At 42.1% G+C, this 13,691-nt stretch overlaps 1 long non-coding RNA gene across 1 annotated transcript in view; it reads right to left on the bottom strand.

The window, feature by feature from the left end:
- Window positions 1-6,637: 6,637 nt before the first annotated feature.
- Window positions 6,638-13,691, bottom strand: part of LOC146045771 (uncharacterized) — a 17,013-nt gene continuing 9,959 nt past the window's right edge. The window contains exons 4-5 of the long non-coding RNA XR_014465594.1: window positions 11,644-11,778; window positions 6,638-6,723 (exon numbers count right to left, since the gene is read on the bottom strand). This is a non-coding gene — a long non-coding RNA (uncharacterized LOC146045771). The remainder of the gene's footprint in view (window positions 6,724-11,643; window positions 11,779-13,691) is intronic.

Genomic DNA, 13,691 nt, shown 5'->3' with positions numbered 1-13,691 from the left:
CTTAAATGAACTGTTCTGCATGTAGTACTCACTTTCCTTTAGTATATACCTACAACAAGTCTGTACATATATTTGATTTTCTTGTGGTGCTCCATAACATATTTGCTTGGGCCACTGGTCACTCTTACTGGCACACAGCCATGTTCCCAGTGTTCCCAGACTAGCTTATGCATTTGCAGCAGTGTTGTTGTATGCAGGTACAGTACTGTGCAATAATATGCATACAGTGTGTCTCAGGTGCTGCGATTTATAATGAGACATCAACTGGTAGCTTCCCAAACTTAAGTAATGGTGTACAAATATGCTGCATTGACCGCAGATCATTTGTCACAATCCTGAGTAAGCTTGTGGTTGTGCGGAAAATCAGATGGTGCTGCAATGATTTCTTCATATGGTATCACAATTGCAGGCTGAGATGCTCCCCAAATATGGGTCGGACACACCTGCACTGTTGCTGCCACTCCCCATTATCTCCCACAAATGGTCCCTGCCTTTCAATTACTCTACAGATACAGTAGCGCACGCAGGGGGGGTTTCTGAGTACCCAGAACCCCCCCCAGGACTACAATGACCATATGCTGAAAGCTGAGGGTCCCCTCTTTCCATGGGTACAATAATTTTTAAAATCGGCCCTTGGGAACCGGAGATATCTGACTTCAAAGCAGTGGTCCCCATCCAAGCCTGTTAATTACTCTTCCCAGTCAGATATTTCAGGTTCTGTCTGACAGAGTTTTTCTGAGGGTATATTCCAAAAGCTGGGATTCTCCCTCTTTGAAGAACTCTAGTAGCTTGTCTCTACTGTTCCCAGAACCAGAGATATCAGCCTTCCAGCAGCTGGTTACTACTCCAGCTACACACACCTGGTATGTAGTTTTATATACTCGTTGGCAGATTGCTCTGCCTACTGAACTCTGATCCCCTAGTGCCCAATACTATTTGGTAGGTGGGATTCTCTAGTTTTTAGTTCCATTAAAATCTAAGAAATCTATTTCCGGGAACTGGAGATATCTGCAGTCAAGCAAGCTGTCCTCCCACCAGAAAATTATGAATAATAAGCCCACTCCACTATACGACCCTCCTCTGCATATTAAACATCCTCTACCACCCTGGAAGTTATGTATCAGGGCTCCTTCATTCAGCCCAATGACCCCTTCTCCCACCCCATCTCCCACCATCTGTGCAGTAGAGGGGTAATTAGTAGAAATCACTGGTCCAGGCCCTATATGCTGAGCGATTGATATAATCGCCCGTGGGACATCAAAGCTTCCCCCACTCTTACTGCTGGAGGATCGGTAGGGGCCCCAATACATTGCTATGCCCAGGGGTCTACACTGCAGTTGCTGCCCCTGTATGTGTGTATATATATATATATATATATATATATATATATATATATATATTTTTTTTTTTATTATTATTTATATACATTTGGTCTATCTATAATACTTTAACTGACCCGGCATATACTGGGTCACCTAAGTGTCCACCTCCGTGCTTTGCTCCGCCCCTCTCTGGAAACCCCCTTCTGAAAATCCTGCGTTTGTCCCTGAGATAAACCCTTTCTGTGGCCGCCATTGCTACTAAATCATTACATGTGTGCAGTGTGACCATGATATGTGGGCAGTTGGGAGATAATTGCTCAACTCTGCAAAAATCAGGCCTTTTGTCCACTCTTGGAATCCTATACCCTGAGAAGAGTGCAAGTTTGCATTGCCATGGCATGTAATCGCAGTCAGTAGCACCAAATCGCCACCCTTTTGGTGCTCACTCATACATCTTTACTCACATATAGCAGCACTTACTCGCACCAGAGATCACATTACTGGTAATTGGATTCCCCCCTAAGAGTAACATCTGCACTACCTGGGTTACCATGAGAGCAGGACTTTTGGAGGCCATCAGAGGTTCCCAAATCATCACAATACACTTTTATACAATTTACATTAAAGACGCACTTTACTTATTTAAAGCAACCTGTGCTTACCGTACTGTACCTTAGCAACTCTTGCCTTGTGTACCTGCAGTTTACAATTCCTTTCACTATAGCTGGACTGTTCCGTAACAACACTTGCTTTGTGTACCTGCAGTTCATCTTTCCTTTCTCTATAGCTGTACAGTACTGTAGCAACACTTGCCTTGTGTACCTGCAGTTCACCTTTTCTTTCTCTATAGCTGTATTGTGCTGTAGCAACATTTGCCTTATGTACCTGAAGTTAATTTTTCTTTTATCTATAGCCTTTCCTTTCTCTTTAGCTGTACTGTACTGTAACAATTGTCTTGTGTAACTGCAGTTCACCTTTTCTTTCTCTATAGCTGTACAACATTTGCCTTATGTACCTGCAGTTCATTTTTCTTTTATCTATAGCTGTACTGTACTATAGCAGCACATGCCTTGTGTACCTGCAGCTCACCCTTCCTTACTTTATATCTGTACTGTGCTGTAACAAAAATTGCCTTGTGTACCTGCAGCTCACCTTTCCTTTCTTCATAGCTGTACTGTTCTGTAACAGCACTTGCCTTGTGTACCTGCAGCTCACCCTTCCTTACTCTATAGCTGTACTGTGCTGTAACAACACTTCCCTTGTGTATCTGCAGCTCACCTTTCCTTTCTCTATAGCTGTACTGTTCTGTAACAACAATTGCCTTGTGCATCTACAGCTCACCTTTCCTTTCTCTTTAGCTGTACTGTACTGTAACAATTGTCTTGTGTAACTGCTGTTCACCTTTCCTAGAACCCAGAACATTTCATGGCTCCTACCTGCTGTTAAGAAATTGTGGGATCCAGGAGTTTCTCCGCAGTACAGACAGACAAATATGAATTTTTATCTCATCTCTTTATCATCTCATTGAACTTTTACTTATACTCACAGACTAAATATGTCCCGGATTTAAGATCCGTTTGCAAATAGCCCTAAAGGTATAAGAGAAGAAATCTGTAGAAACTAGATGTGTGCAGAGAATATTTTACCAGAGAATATATTGCTCAGTAATATTTCCAGAAATATTTAGAGAGAAAAAATATTAGGAATGATTTTCCCCAAAAATGTATATTTCAGTATAACAGATATATCTTTGTAGGATATATGAAATAATGTAAAAAATGTAAATTATTTATGGGTGTTTCACAGCCTTTTTACATTATTGTAGTGCAGTGGTGGCCAACCCGTGGCTCTTGAGCCTCATGCGGCTCTCCCCCTTGTAAAGTGCGGCTCCTGCTCCCACTGCTGCCCGCCGCCCACCTACCGTCCCAGTCCCCCCTGCTTCCGGTTCCCTGAATCCCTTCTCCTTCTGAGGGGATGAGAGTGCGCATCGCGCATATCTCCTACCCCTTACTGTGCATCCTTGTGACTGGGCCGTCCGCCAATCAGAGCTCGCGGGCCAGCAGCCAATCACGAGCCGGCCAGCGAGCTTTGATTGGTGGACGGCCCAGTCACAGGGAAGTGAGGGGGAAGGAGATGCGCGGTGTGCTGTGCTCTCCTCCCATCAGTGACATGACAGGAGGACTGCATTGGGACACCAGACTGTCCTCTCCCCGCCCGGCAGCAGCAGCAACAATGGTGAGTGCTGCTGCTGGTAAATTTGCACTGTGGGGGCATAGCAGTTTGTGGCACTGTGGGGGTATACCAGCTTTTTCGCACTGTGGGGGCATACCAGCTTTCTGGCACCGTAGGGGCATACCCGGCACCGTGTGGTACATACCTGGCACCGTGGGGGGCATATGTGTATATGGCACTATTGGGGGCATATGTATATATGGCACTGCACTATTGGAGGCATATTTGTATCACACCCACCCAAGGGGTCAAAATAGACTACGCCCCTTTTTTTGGCGCATGCACCTTCAGGCGCGCGCATGATGTCGGCTCTTTAGCTTGGCTACTGATATTTTTCGTCTCTTTACCTCTGACCGGTTGGCCACCCCTGTTGTAGTGTAACCTAAATGTACTAATAGCCAGCTGGAGGAGAATTTGCTAAATTCTCTTCCATGCTCTTACATTCAAATGTTTTAGTAACTGATCACATATCCCGGAAATCAGACCAGTGATTGGTGAGCTCTGGTCATCTGTTTCTGTGCTTCCGCTCTGAACAGTAAAGTGAGCTGAGTAAAGTCCTGGCATTTCAATGATCATACCTCCCAACTGTCCCGATTTTCACAGGACCATCCCGGTTTTGTGAGACGGTCTTTTGTCCCATTTGGCAGAGTCAGTGTCCCATGGTGGTGGGGGAGTTGGGAGTCCCCCCTGCTTGGTGCTGCTCTGCGGTGAATAGACAGAGGGGCTGGCAGCGGCTCACAGAGCTGCTGGCATGCCCCCAAAGCAGTAAAAATGCCCCCATAATTTCAGGCGTGCCACTGTCAGGCCCTCACATGTTGGGAGGTATGCATTCACGACAGAGGACACAGCGGAACATGAAAACAGATGATTAATTCATCATTTATGAGTGTAGGTGAGTTTCATTGCAGATTGGGGGATACGGGTAGCTGTCAGCAGTGCTAGCTCATGCACAGTTAGACTCCTAGGGTATTTTTCAAAAATTCCCTAAAAAGTTTTTGAAGAAGATTTGCAAGTTTTGGCACTGCATACAATCATTGATGCATCATTGTGATTTTTATGAACTTATTACATACCATTCGCATCTGAGATAGTAATATAAAGTAATTGGGGATAGTGCATTGTTCTCCATCATCGCATTATATGCTAGCGCACTGCAACTTACATTGGTAAGTAGCGGTTAAGTATTTTAACCCTACCCTTGACCTTACCATCCCACGGCCTTCTTTTACTCTCCGTGGGGCAGATGTACTAAGCTTGAAAAGTGAAAAAATGGAGAGTGCTAAAGTACCAGGCAATCAGCTCCTACCTGCCATGTCACAGGTTGGAGGGTTAGCAATCTCCATTTTATCACTTTTTAAGGCTCAGTGCATCTCACCCGGTTTAACAAACAAAAAGCATAGTATAATATTAAAAAAAAATTTAATTAATTTCCTAATAACATTTTGGGAGTAATTAGAATTTTTGAAATATATGAGAAAATAACTACAATATGTTTAACTATTTTTGCATGCCACAGAATGACACAGTGAAAAGCAGTATCCGGACTCATGATAGATTGACTGACTCTAGGTTAACAGTCATTAGGTTGACCACTAATGGTCTACAGTGGGTAGGTCGACACCTTTAAATGGTTCACATACTCAAGGTTGACATTGACAGAAGGTCAACACTGAAAAGGTCAAAAAACGTTTTTCATGTTTATTGTTTAGACCGACTTGGTTCATCCTTTACCATCCAAGTGAACAAAGAGTGAGAATAGAATAGTGTGCCCGAAGCCTGGCGAGTGCAGTGAACCATATGAGGGGATGTGTATCGGATCGGAACCAGGGATCATATGTATGTTCCAGCAGTGGAGAAGGTCCCGGGTGGCTCACGGGGGATCAGATGGTCATACATTGCTCCAAGAAGTCAGAGCAGTGTATGGCCACATTTAAATATTTATAACTTTTCTAAATTTTTAGTTCCAGGTGGTCGAGAAGACAAACGTCTTAAGTATCTGTTCATCAACACCACTTCTGATAAGTGGCCACCAGTCATTGTTCTCGTTACAACAACCAAAAGAGAAATACATGAAGAGAGGAAAAGAAGAAGAGGAGTGTAAGGAAGGTGTGGTGCAAAAGAAAAGTAAAAGGTGCAATATATGGTTGAAAGAGGGGTAACAGAGGGAATGGGGGCACAGGTAGAACAAGGGCACATAGTAAAATATACATGCAAAGGGGAGAAAGAATTACTAGTTCAACCGAGTTGTACATAGGAAGAGGCACACATCGGGAGGAGGGCAGACATACACACTGGGAGAAGGGCCAGAGCCATACTGCACAAGGTGATTGAGGCTGTTTCAGATATAAGTGGGGGGCAGTGGCAGCTCTAGAGGTGGGGCTGCAGCACAGTCCAAAATTCAATTAGGGCAGCCACATCAACAAGGAGTTTTTTTGGGGTTTTACACCAGCCACCCAGCAATTGAGTTCCGGGTCATTTTGCCTAGTGCAGCTTGACCCCAATTCACACCACCTGCAAATTACCCGGGTTTTTCTGTGGTGTGAAAGGGTCAACACAGGTCTTAAATCCCAGCTCTCCGACCCTGGTCAAGAGCAGTGTCGGAGTACCGGGATTTAAGACCTGTGTTGACCCTTTCACACCAAAGAAAAACATGGATTTTTCAGAAAATTCCCGGGTGGAAAATCTTTAACCTGGGAATTTGCTTCTGGTGTGAAAGGGGTATTACCTGACCCCTGTTGGGATTAGGACCACCGGCAACCCAACAGTCAGACATCGGTATTAATCCTGTGCAAAAAACAAGCCCACAGCCTAAGCCTTTAACTAAACCCTTACCAAAAAACACCCCGACACTGCCATTAACAGATAAAAAAACCAGAGATGATCACCCATGGCAGGCTAGATGTTTAAACCACCTCTTTTCTTTTGTCAGTCATTCAGTTCCCCTTCCAAAAACAAAATTGCAAAGATGTAAAGGGTCTCTGTGGCACTGATGCTTTATGTACAGATAGTTTGTATAATGTTGAGCAATGCAACATACAGTATACATGTATTAGTAAAAACATCTTCAGCCCAACATTCCTTCTGTAATTGGATGGAATCCTCAGTGATACCAAACATTTTGGTTGGACCTGTCTTGATGTCCTTAGATGAGGGAGGCTTTACTCAGGCTCTGCAAATAATAATGCACAAGCAAAAATATTACTCAAGAGTATTATAATGAATATGTTTCATCACTTACATACTGTATATGAGTTGTCTTATCACTAAAATGTAAAAGTCAATGAGGCAGATGTTCTGAACTATGAAGAATGATAAACTGGAGAAAGATGATGGGGCCTGTTCACACAGGTCAGAATTTGGCCACCCAGTGATCATAATAGCATCCACCTTGCACCCACGAAATCCCGCCTTGCAAATTGATTTGGTAGGTTTGGGGAAAGCATGTGTAGAGATGCACATCAATTCGCATCCAAACGAATACGCCCCATTTGCATTTCACTCACCATCAAATGATTTCTTTAATGGTCTCTGGTATTCACAGCCGCCACATAGACTAGGACTTAACTGGCGGCTACAAAGAAAACAGGCCCATCCGGCCTGCTGCGGATGTCATAGGCCCTCCCCTAGCAGGCTTTAACATACCTGCATTGTCATTTAAGAATCATTCAGGTGAATATACAGTAGCTTTAATTCTAAACACTTGCGATGTATTAACTAGAGATGTGGGCCGGCCTCCATAACTGGTTTTGGCTTTGGATCTGTATCCCCATTCGGTTTGGATCTGTATTTGGTTTTGCCAAAACTGCCCTTGTTGGTTTTGGTTCTGGTACTGGATCTGTATTTTTTTTAAACCATAAAAACAGCTATAATCATTTTTATGGTATTATTAACCTCAATTACATTCATTACAAACCAATCATTTCAGCGACACATTTTGGCTGAAATTATTGGTTTGTTTGGGCCCCTACAAAACAAGCTGCCAATGATCTCTCCCTGCACAACCTGGCTCTACATAGGCAAGCTGTCATCTTCCTCAGATTCTTCACCCCATCAGTGTGTACATCCTTTACAGTCAATTGTTTTTGAAAAAAAGATGTTTGTGAAAAAAGATATTAGTGGAAAAAAAAAACAGTACAAAGATTAATACATATTTGCGCGTATCACTAAAAAAAGATGGTTTTGACGAAAAATTTTGTGAAGAAAAAGTTTGTGGAAAAATGTGCACCAAACAATGCAAATGACATTTAGTTTTCTTTTTCTTATCTTTTTTTTTTTTAACACACAGGCAGAAATTTATAAAATACGATGTTTTAACCCTTTCTTTACATGGCATATGTATATTAGGTCGACAAGCATTGGGTCAATAAGCATTGGGTCGACACCATTAGGTCGACATGCAGAAAGTTCGACATGGGTCTAGGTCGACAGGTCATTAGGGCGACACAAGCATTTATTCGACATGGGCAATAGGGCGGAGTGAAAAAACTGAAATTGAGATATTCAAAATCAGCTAGTGTGGAAAAGTTGTGACTTGACCTGAATAAGAAATGTGGAAAAGCTTTTTGATCTGAGTCAACAGCTTCTGTTCTGGCAAGAGGCCTGGAGTTTCACCTTTTTAGGTGAAAATAACGAAACCTATGAAGATGCTCCGATCTAGTTAAAATTATGTCAGGATGTCTTAGAGTGGTTCATTAATATACTTTAGCATAGTAAAAAACAGTACGAGCTTGTCCTAGTGCAAAGTGACTGACTGGCGGGAGAAAAAATCCCCAATAATTGACCCATTTTCATGGTGAATATTGTGTGTTTTCTCCTGAATGTGTTTGTAACAAAGCAATGAAGAAGGCAAGTCAGATGCTTGGTTGCATAGAGAGAGGTATCAGCAGTAGAAAGAAAGAAGAAATAATGCCACTGTATAGGTCATTGGTACCACCTCATCTAGAGTATTGTGTTCAGTTCTGGAGGCCATATCTCCAGAAGGATATAAATACATTAGAGACTGTACAAAGAAGAGCAACTAAAATGGTGCATGGCCTACATCACAAAGCATACCAGGAAAGACTAAAAGATCTTAATATGTAATATGTATTCTTTAGAGCAGAGAAGGTAAAGGGGGGACATGATAGAAACTTTCAAATATACAGTATCAAGGGTTTTAACAAGGTACAGGTGGGAAACATTCTTCACAGGAAGAGGAGCAACAGAACACGAGGACATGCACTGAAACTAGAGGGAGGAAGATTCAGGGGAAATGTGAGGAAGAATTTTTTCACAGAAAGAGTAGTAGATAAGTGGAATAGCCCACCATCAGTAGTACAATTTAAACATGCTTGGGATAAGCATATTGATATCCTTTCAAAAAAAATATGATTTGAGGTAACATGTTTAAAAAAAGGGGCAGACTAGGTGGTTCTTATCTGTCGTCAAATTTTGTTTCTATGTTTCTATAATAGAAGAACAAATACTCTAAATGTAATTTCAGTCACACTGTGTGAAATATAACACTGCATAATGGCCCTTAATCAGACCTGATCGCAGTACAAATTTGTTCTCAAAATGGGCAAAAAAAATTGCTGCACTGCAGGTGGGGCAGATGTAACGTGCAGAGAGAGTTAAATTTGAGTGGGGTGTGTTGAAATTGAAATCTAAATTGCAGTGTAAAAATAAAGCAGCCAGATTTTACCCTGCACAGAAACAAAATAATTCACACAAATTTAACTCTCTCTGCACATGTTACATCTGCCCCACCTGCAGTGCAGCATTTTTTTGCCCATTTTGAGAACAAATTTTTACTGTGATCAGGTTTGAATAAGTGTTTACTAGGGGAGAGCAGACAGTGGAACGCACATGTACCACAAGCAAGACAAACAAGCCGGATCTCAATATTGATTTTACGATTGAGGAGATAATATTGAGGCTCAGCAAAATCAAAGAAACAAATCACCAGGGGCAGATGGGATTCCTCCTAGGGTACTAATGGAATTAAGGGTGGAACTAGTGACCCCTCTATATTACATTTTTGATAACTCACTATCATCAGGTAAGGTACCAAAAGACTGGAGAATAGCTGAGGTAGTACCAATATTCCAAAAAGGATAAGGGACGACCCAGCAAATTACAGACCGGTGAGCTTAACATCAACGTTGGTAAAATATTTGAAGGATTTTTAAGGGATGGTATCCAGGAATATTTTGCTCAGTACTAACCAGCATGTGTTCGTGAAAAATCGTTCATGCCAGACAAATTTACTAGGCTTCTACGAGAACGTTAGCAAAAACCTTGATAATGGAAATGCTGTAGATGTGATCTTCATAGATTTTGCTAAAGCTTTTGAAACAGTACCACACAGGAGGTAGATAAATAAAATGGAGGACCTAGGATTAGGCGCAAATATCTGTAGATGGCTAGGTTACTGGCTGTGTAATAGAGACCAGAGAGTGGTTGTTAACAACGCAGAATCAAATATGATACCAATGTGTTAAGTGGGGTGCCACAGGGTTCGGTCCTTGGGCCCATCTTGTTTAACATTTTTATTAACGATATTGGGATGGGGTTACTCAGCAATGTATCCATCTTTGCAGATGACACAAAATTGAGCAGAGTTATTAAATCACCCGAGGATGTCGCTGCGCTTCAAAATGATCTTGACAATCTAGATGAGTGTGCAAAAATGTGGAAGATGAGGTTCAATGTAGATAAATGCAAGGTTATGCACCTTGGGAGATATAACCGGTGTGCTAGTTATAACCTAAGCAGCCAGATGTTGGGTAATTCGGTACTGGAAAAAGATTTAGGAGTCCAAATAGATGACAAACTGGGGTGTAGTGCTCAATTGTCACATAGCAACAAAAAAGGCCTACAGAATTCTAGCATGTATTAAAAGGGGCATGGGAACTAGGGACTCAAAAGTAATTATGCCACTGTACAAAGCATTGGTTAGACCTCACCTTGAATATGAAGTACAATTCTGGGCCCCATACTAAAAAAAGGACATCATACAATTAGAAAAATTCCAAAAGAAGCAACAAAACTAATTAGGGGAATGGGGAATTTAAGCTACGAGGAGATATTGAGAAATTTGAGACTATTTACACTAGAGAAGAGACGTTTAAGAGGGGACATGCTCAACATGTACAAATATATCAGGGGCCAATATAAGGACTTTTAAACACCCTTTTTACTGCTAGAAAGGAATCTAGGACATGAGGGCACGAGTTTAGATTAGAAGAAAAAAGATTTTGTTCTCTTAGAAGAAAAAAATTATTTTCGGTCAGAGCAGTCAAACTTTGTAACGATCTTCCTGGGGATGTGGTGTCAGCAGAGACAATATATACGTTCAAATTAAGGTTGGATAAACATTTATTGGTTAATAACATCCTCGGGTACAATTAGTAATCATAATCTGACTTTAACAACATACTATACAGCAAGGGATAAGCTATTAAAACCTAGGTTGAACTTGATGGACGTAAGTCTTTTTTCAACCTTACCTACTATGTAACTATGTAACTATGTACATTTGAATAGCTCTGATCGGCATCCTCTAGTACCTGCAGGTGCAAAATAACCTTTGATTCTGGCCCAAAGTGTTTATCCTTTCAAGATTATTTATACATTTACTCATCCTGACACGCCCACCTGGCATATTGCCAAGAGATTCAGTAGAACTTCCTTACACTTAAACACCACTTTAAGGATGCTTATATCTGACATTAGAAGACTGGCACTGAAGTGGCATTAAACAAAAGGCCACAATTCCCAACAGTACTTGACACAAGATAAAAGTTCCCCATAGGCTGCAAGAATAGGTTTCTCAAAAGCTGATCCCGCACAGGCATCCTAGAATAGAGAGACCATGCCAGACTATAGAAAGCTAGTTAGTTTCTCCATAACTTGGTGCAGATATACCGCATCCGCTGTCATCATTAGTTTTTGAACTATGTAGCCTCCCATGTTGTCCTGAAACCAGATTATTGGTAATCACCCCACCTTTCTGCTACAACAGACACAAGACATTGAAAACCACAGAGAGTGAGACAGATACATACAGTATGAAAGAAATGAGATAAGATGAAATGTAATAACTCACCTTGAGCCCACAGTGTCAAAGAGAATATAATTAGGTATATATATTGCAATACGAGGACACCAACGGAAAATGGATATATGACACTGTTGCATAGGTCTGTATACATTGTGTATATGGGAAATATCCACATACTACCTATAGGGTATACACATAGACATACAGTTAAAGGGATAAGCATTACATGATTAAGATACAAGTCATTTTTCAGAAGATCAGAATGATGACGCTCAACTCAATAAAATACTATTTTAGACCAACCATAAAGAGCCTCCAAAAAGTGACCTCATTTTTATCTCTACATGAGCTCACAATAGCATATTGCATTTTCTGATTTACATATAATAAAAAAGGAAGGTGACCTAGAGTGGATACTGGGGCATATGATTTTGTACTCACATTACCAATGTCTGGAGAAGGGGACATGAAGCAGCAGCCGGAAGGAGATACCAAAAGTGGCAATCACAGTGCGAGGAGTGGCGTGTGTGGTTAAGTGTTGGGGAATTTAGCCAACTACCTACATCGTGGGCAGCCATGGAATGAACAATGAGGGCGGGCACCATTCGTAGCTTGAATTTGGCTTGATTTGCCTGAGCATGGAGATGTGTAGGCTGTGAAGTACAGGGGAAGCCAGATATCTCTGTTCCTGGACTTCACTCTTATGATTACCATTAGTAATGGTGAGACACCTTTCTTATCAATGAAATAGTACAACACAAGTGATGGCAGTCAAAAAATTAAGAGGGAAGTCCAGATACAGAGAATAGTAGACCTTATTCTGATTGGCCCGCAAGGCTGCAAAGTTCTTGCAGGTCCATCAGACACACCCTCACATGCATGACCCCCCCCCCCCCAGGCCTGCAAATGGATGATTTACATATTCATCCATTAGCAGGCAGGGAGAAATCATTTGATGGTTGGCGAATATCGAATGATTTCTCCAGCGCTTGCAGTGCAGAGACACCTACAGTATATGGTGTCTCTAAACTGCATGCCCCCTGAGTGAGGAAAGGGTGGGCATCTGACATCAGCTGCCCGCCCCCTGCACCCGTGTCACAGCCTCATTAGCATGAGAGCGCCTAACATTCTCATGGGAACGCCCATGAAACGCTTGGTGTTCCCATATTCTAATTTTGCTGCTTGGCATCCCCGCTCTTCTCCGTCCACAGCCCGCTGTGTAAGGTGTGTGCACCAAGCGAACAGAATGTTCACCATGGGTGCTCGCACTCTGCGTCTGCACATGTGTAGAAATGCATCTGTGCATGCACAGACGCACACCATCGATCCCCTGCACGCGGCACCAAAGCGATTAGAATAAGGTCCAGTGTCACTCCTCGAATGGGTCATGTAGGGAGGCATGGACATCACCAAGGACGGTGATCTTTTTGATGCGATTAAAGTAGATGTGACTGATTGTTGTGTTTAATGCTGATTGATTTGTTTTACCACTACAACCCCACTGGCCTGGGTTTGTCTGCAGAGTCAAAAGTGGTGAGGTTCCCAACTGTTTTTGGTTTCATCTGTTTGTCCAGTATTTATGTCCCTTGGGTTTTTTTTGTCTGATTTTACCTTGCTAGAGGGCTGATCTGTTAACTGGTCTGCACGGTGCAGAAAAGTGAGAAGGATTTAGGATTAATTAACCTTAACCTCGCTGTGGCTAAAAGTACATTTAATAAATGGACAACAAACATTAATATGTGTCATTAGAGACAGAAACCTATCCTCACTACCCATCCAAAGTTGGACGGGTGTAACAAGCAAATTTATGGTTGCATGTAGGTCCTTTCAACACCCTCACTGTGCTATCAGTACGACATAAGATCTGTACTTTATTGCTCTTCTACACATGTTGTGTACATTATTACGTGCCTGGGTGGTTTGTTCTATGTGGGACAAACCACATGTAAGTTTAAGGAGAAGATGGCTGCCCATCGTTCATCCACCAATGCTATTTTGAAAGGCAAGGACGTGGACCAGCCAGTACCACAGCATTTCAAGGAGGCTGGACATTCGTTTGACACGTGAAATATTTTATTATTGATCAGGTCCCC

Source organism: Crinia signifera, chromosome 11, assembly GCF_055691185.1.
Source record: "Crinia signifera chromosome 11, ASM5569118v1, whole genome shotgun sequence".
Taxonomy (NCBI): Eukaryota; Metazoa; Chordata; class Amphibia; order Anura; family Myobatrachidae; genus Crinia; species Crinia signifera.
The sequence above is the reverse complement of the archived record's forward strand: the minus strand, read 5'-3'. Positions and strand labels throughout refer to the sequence as shown.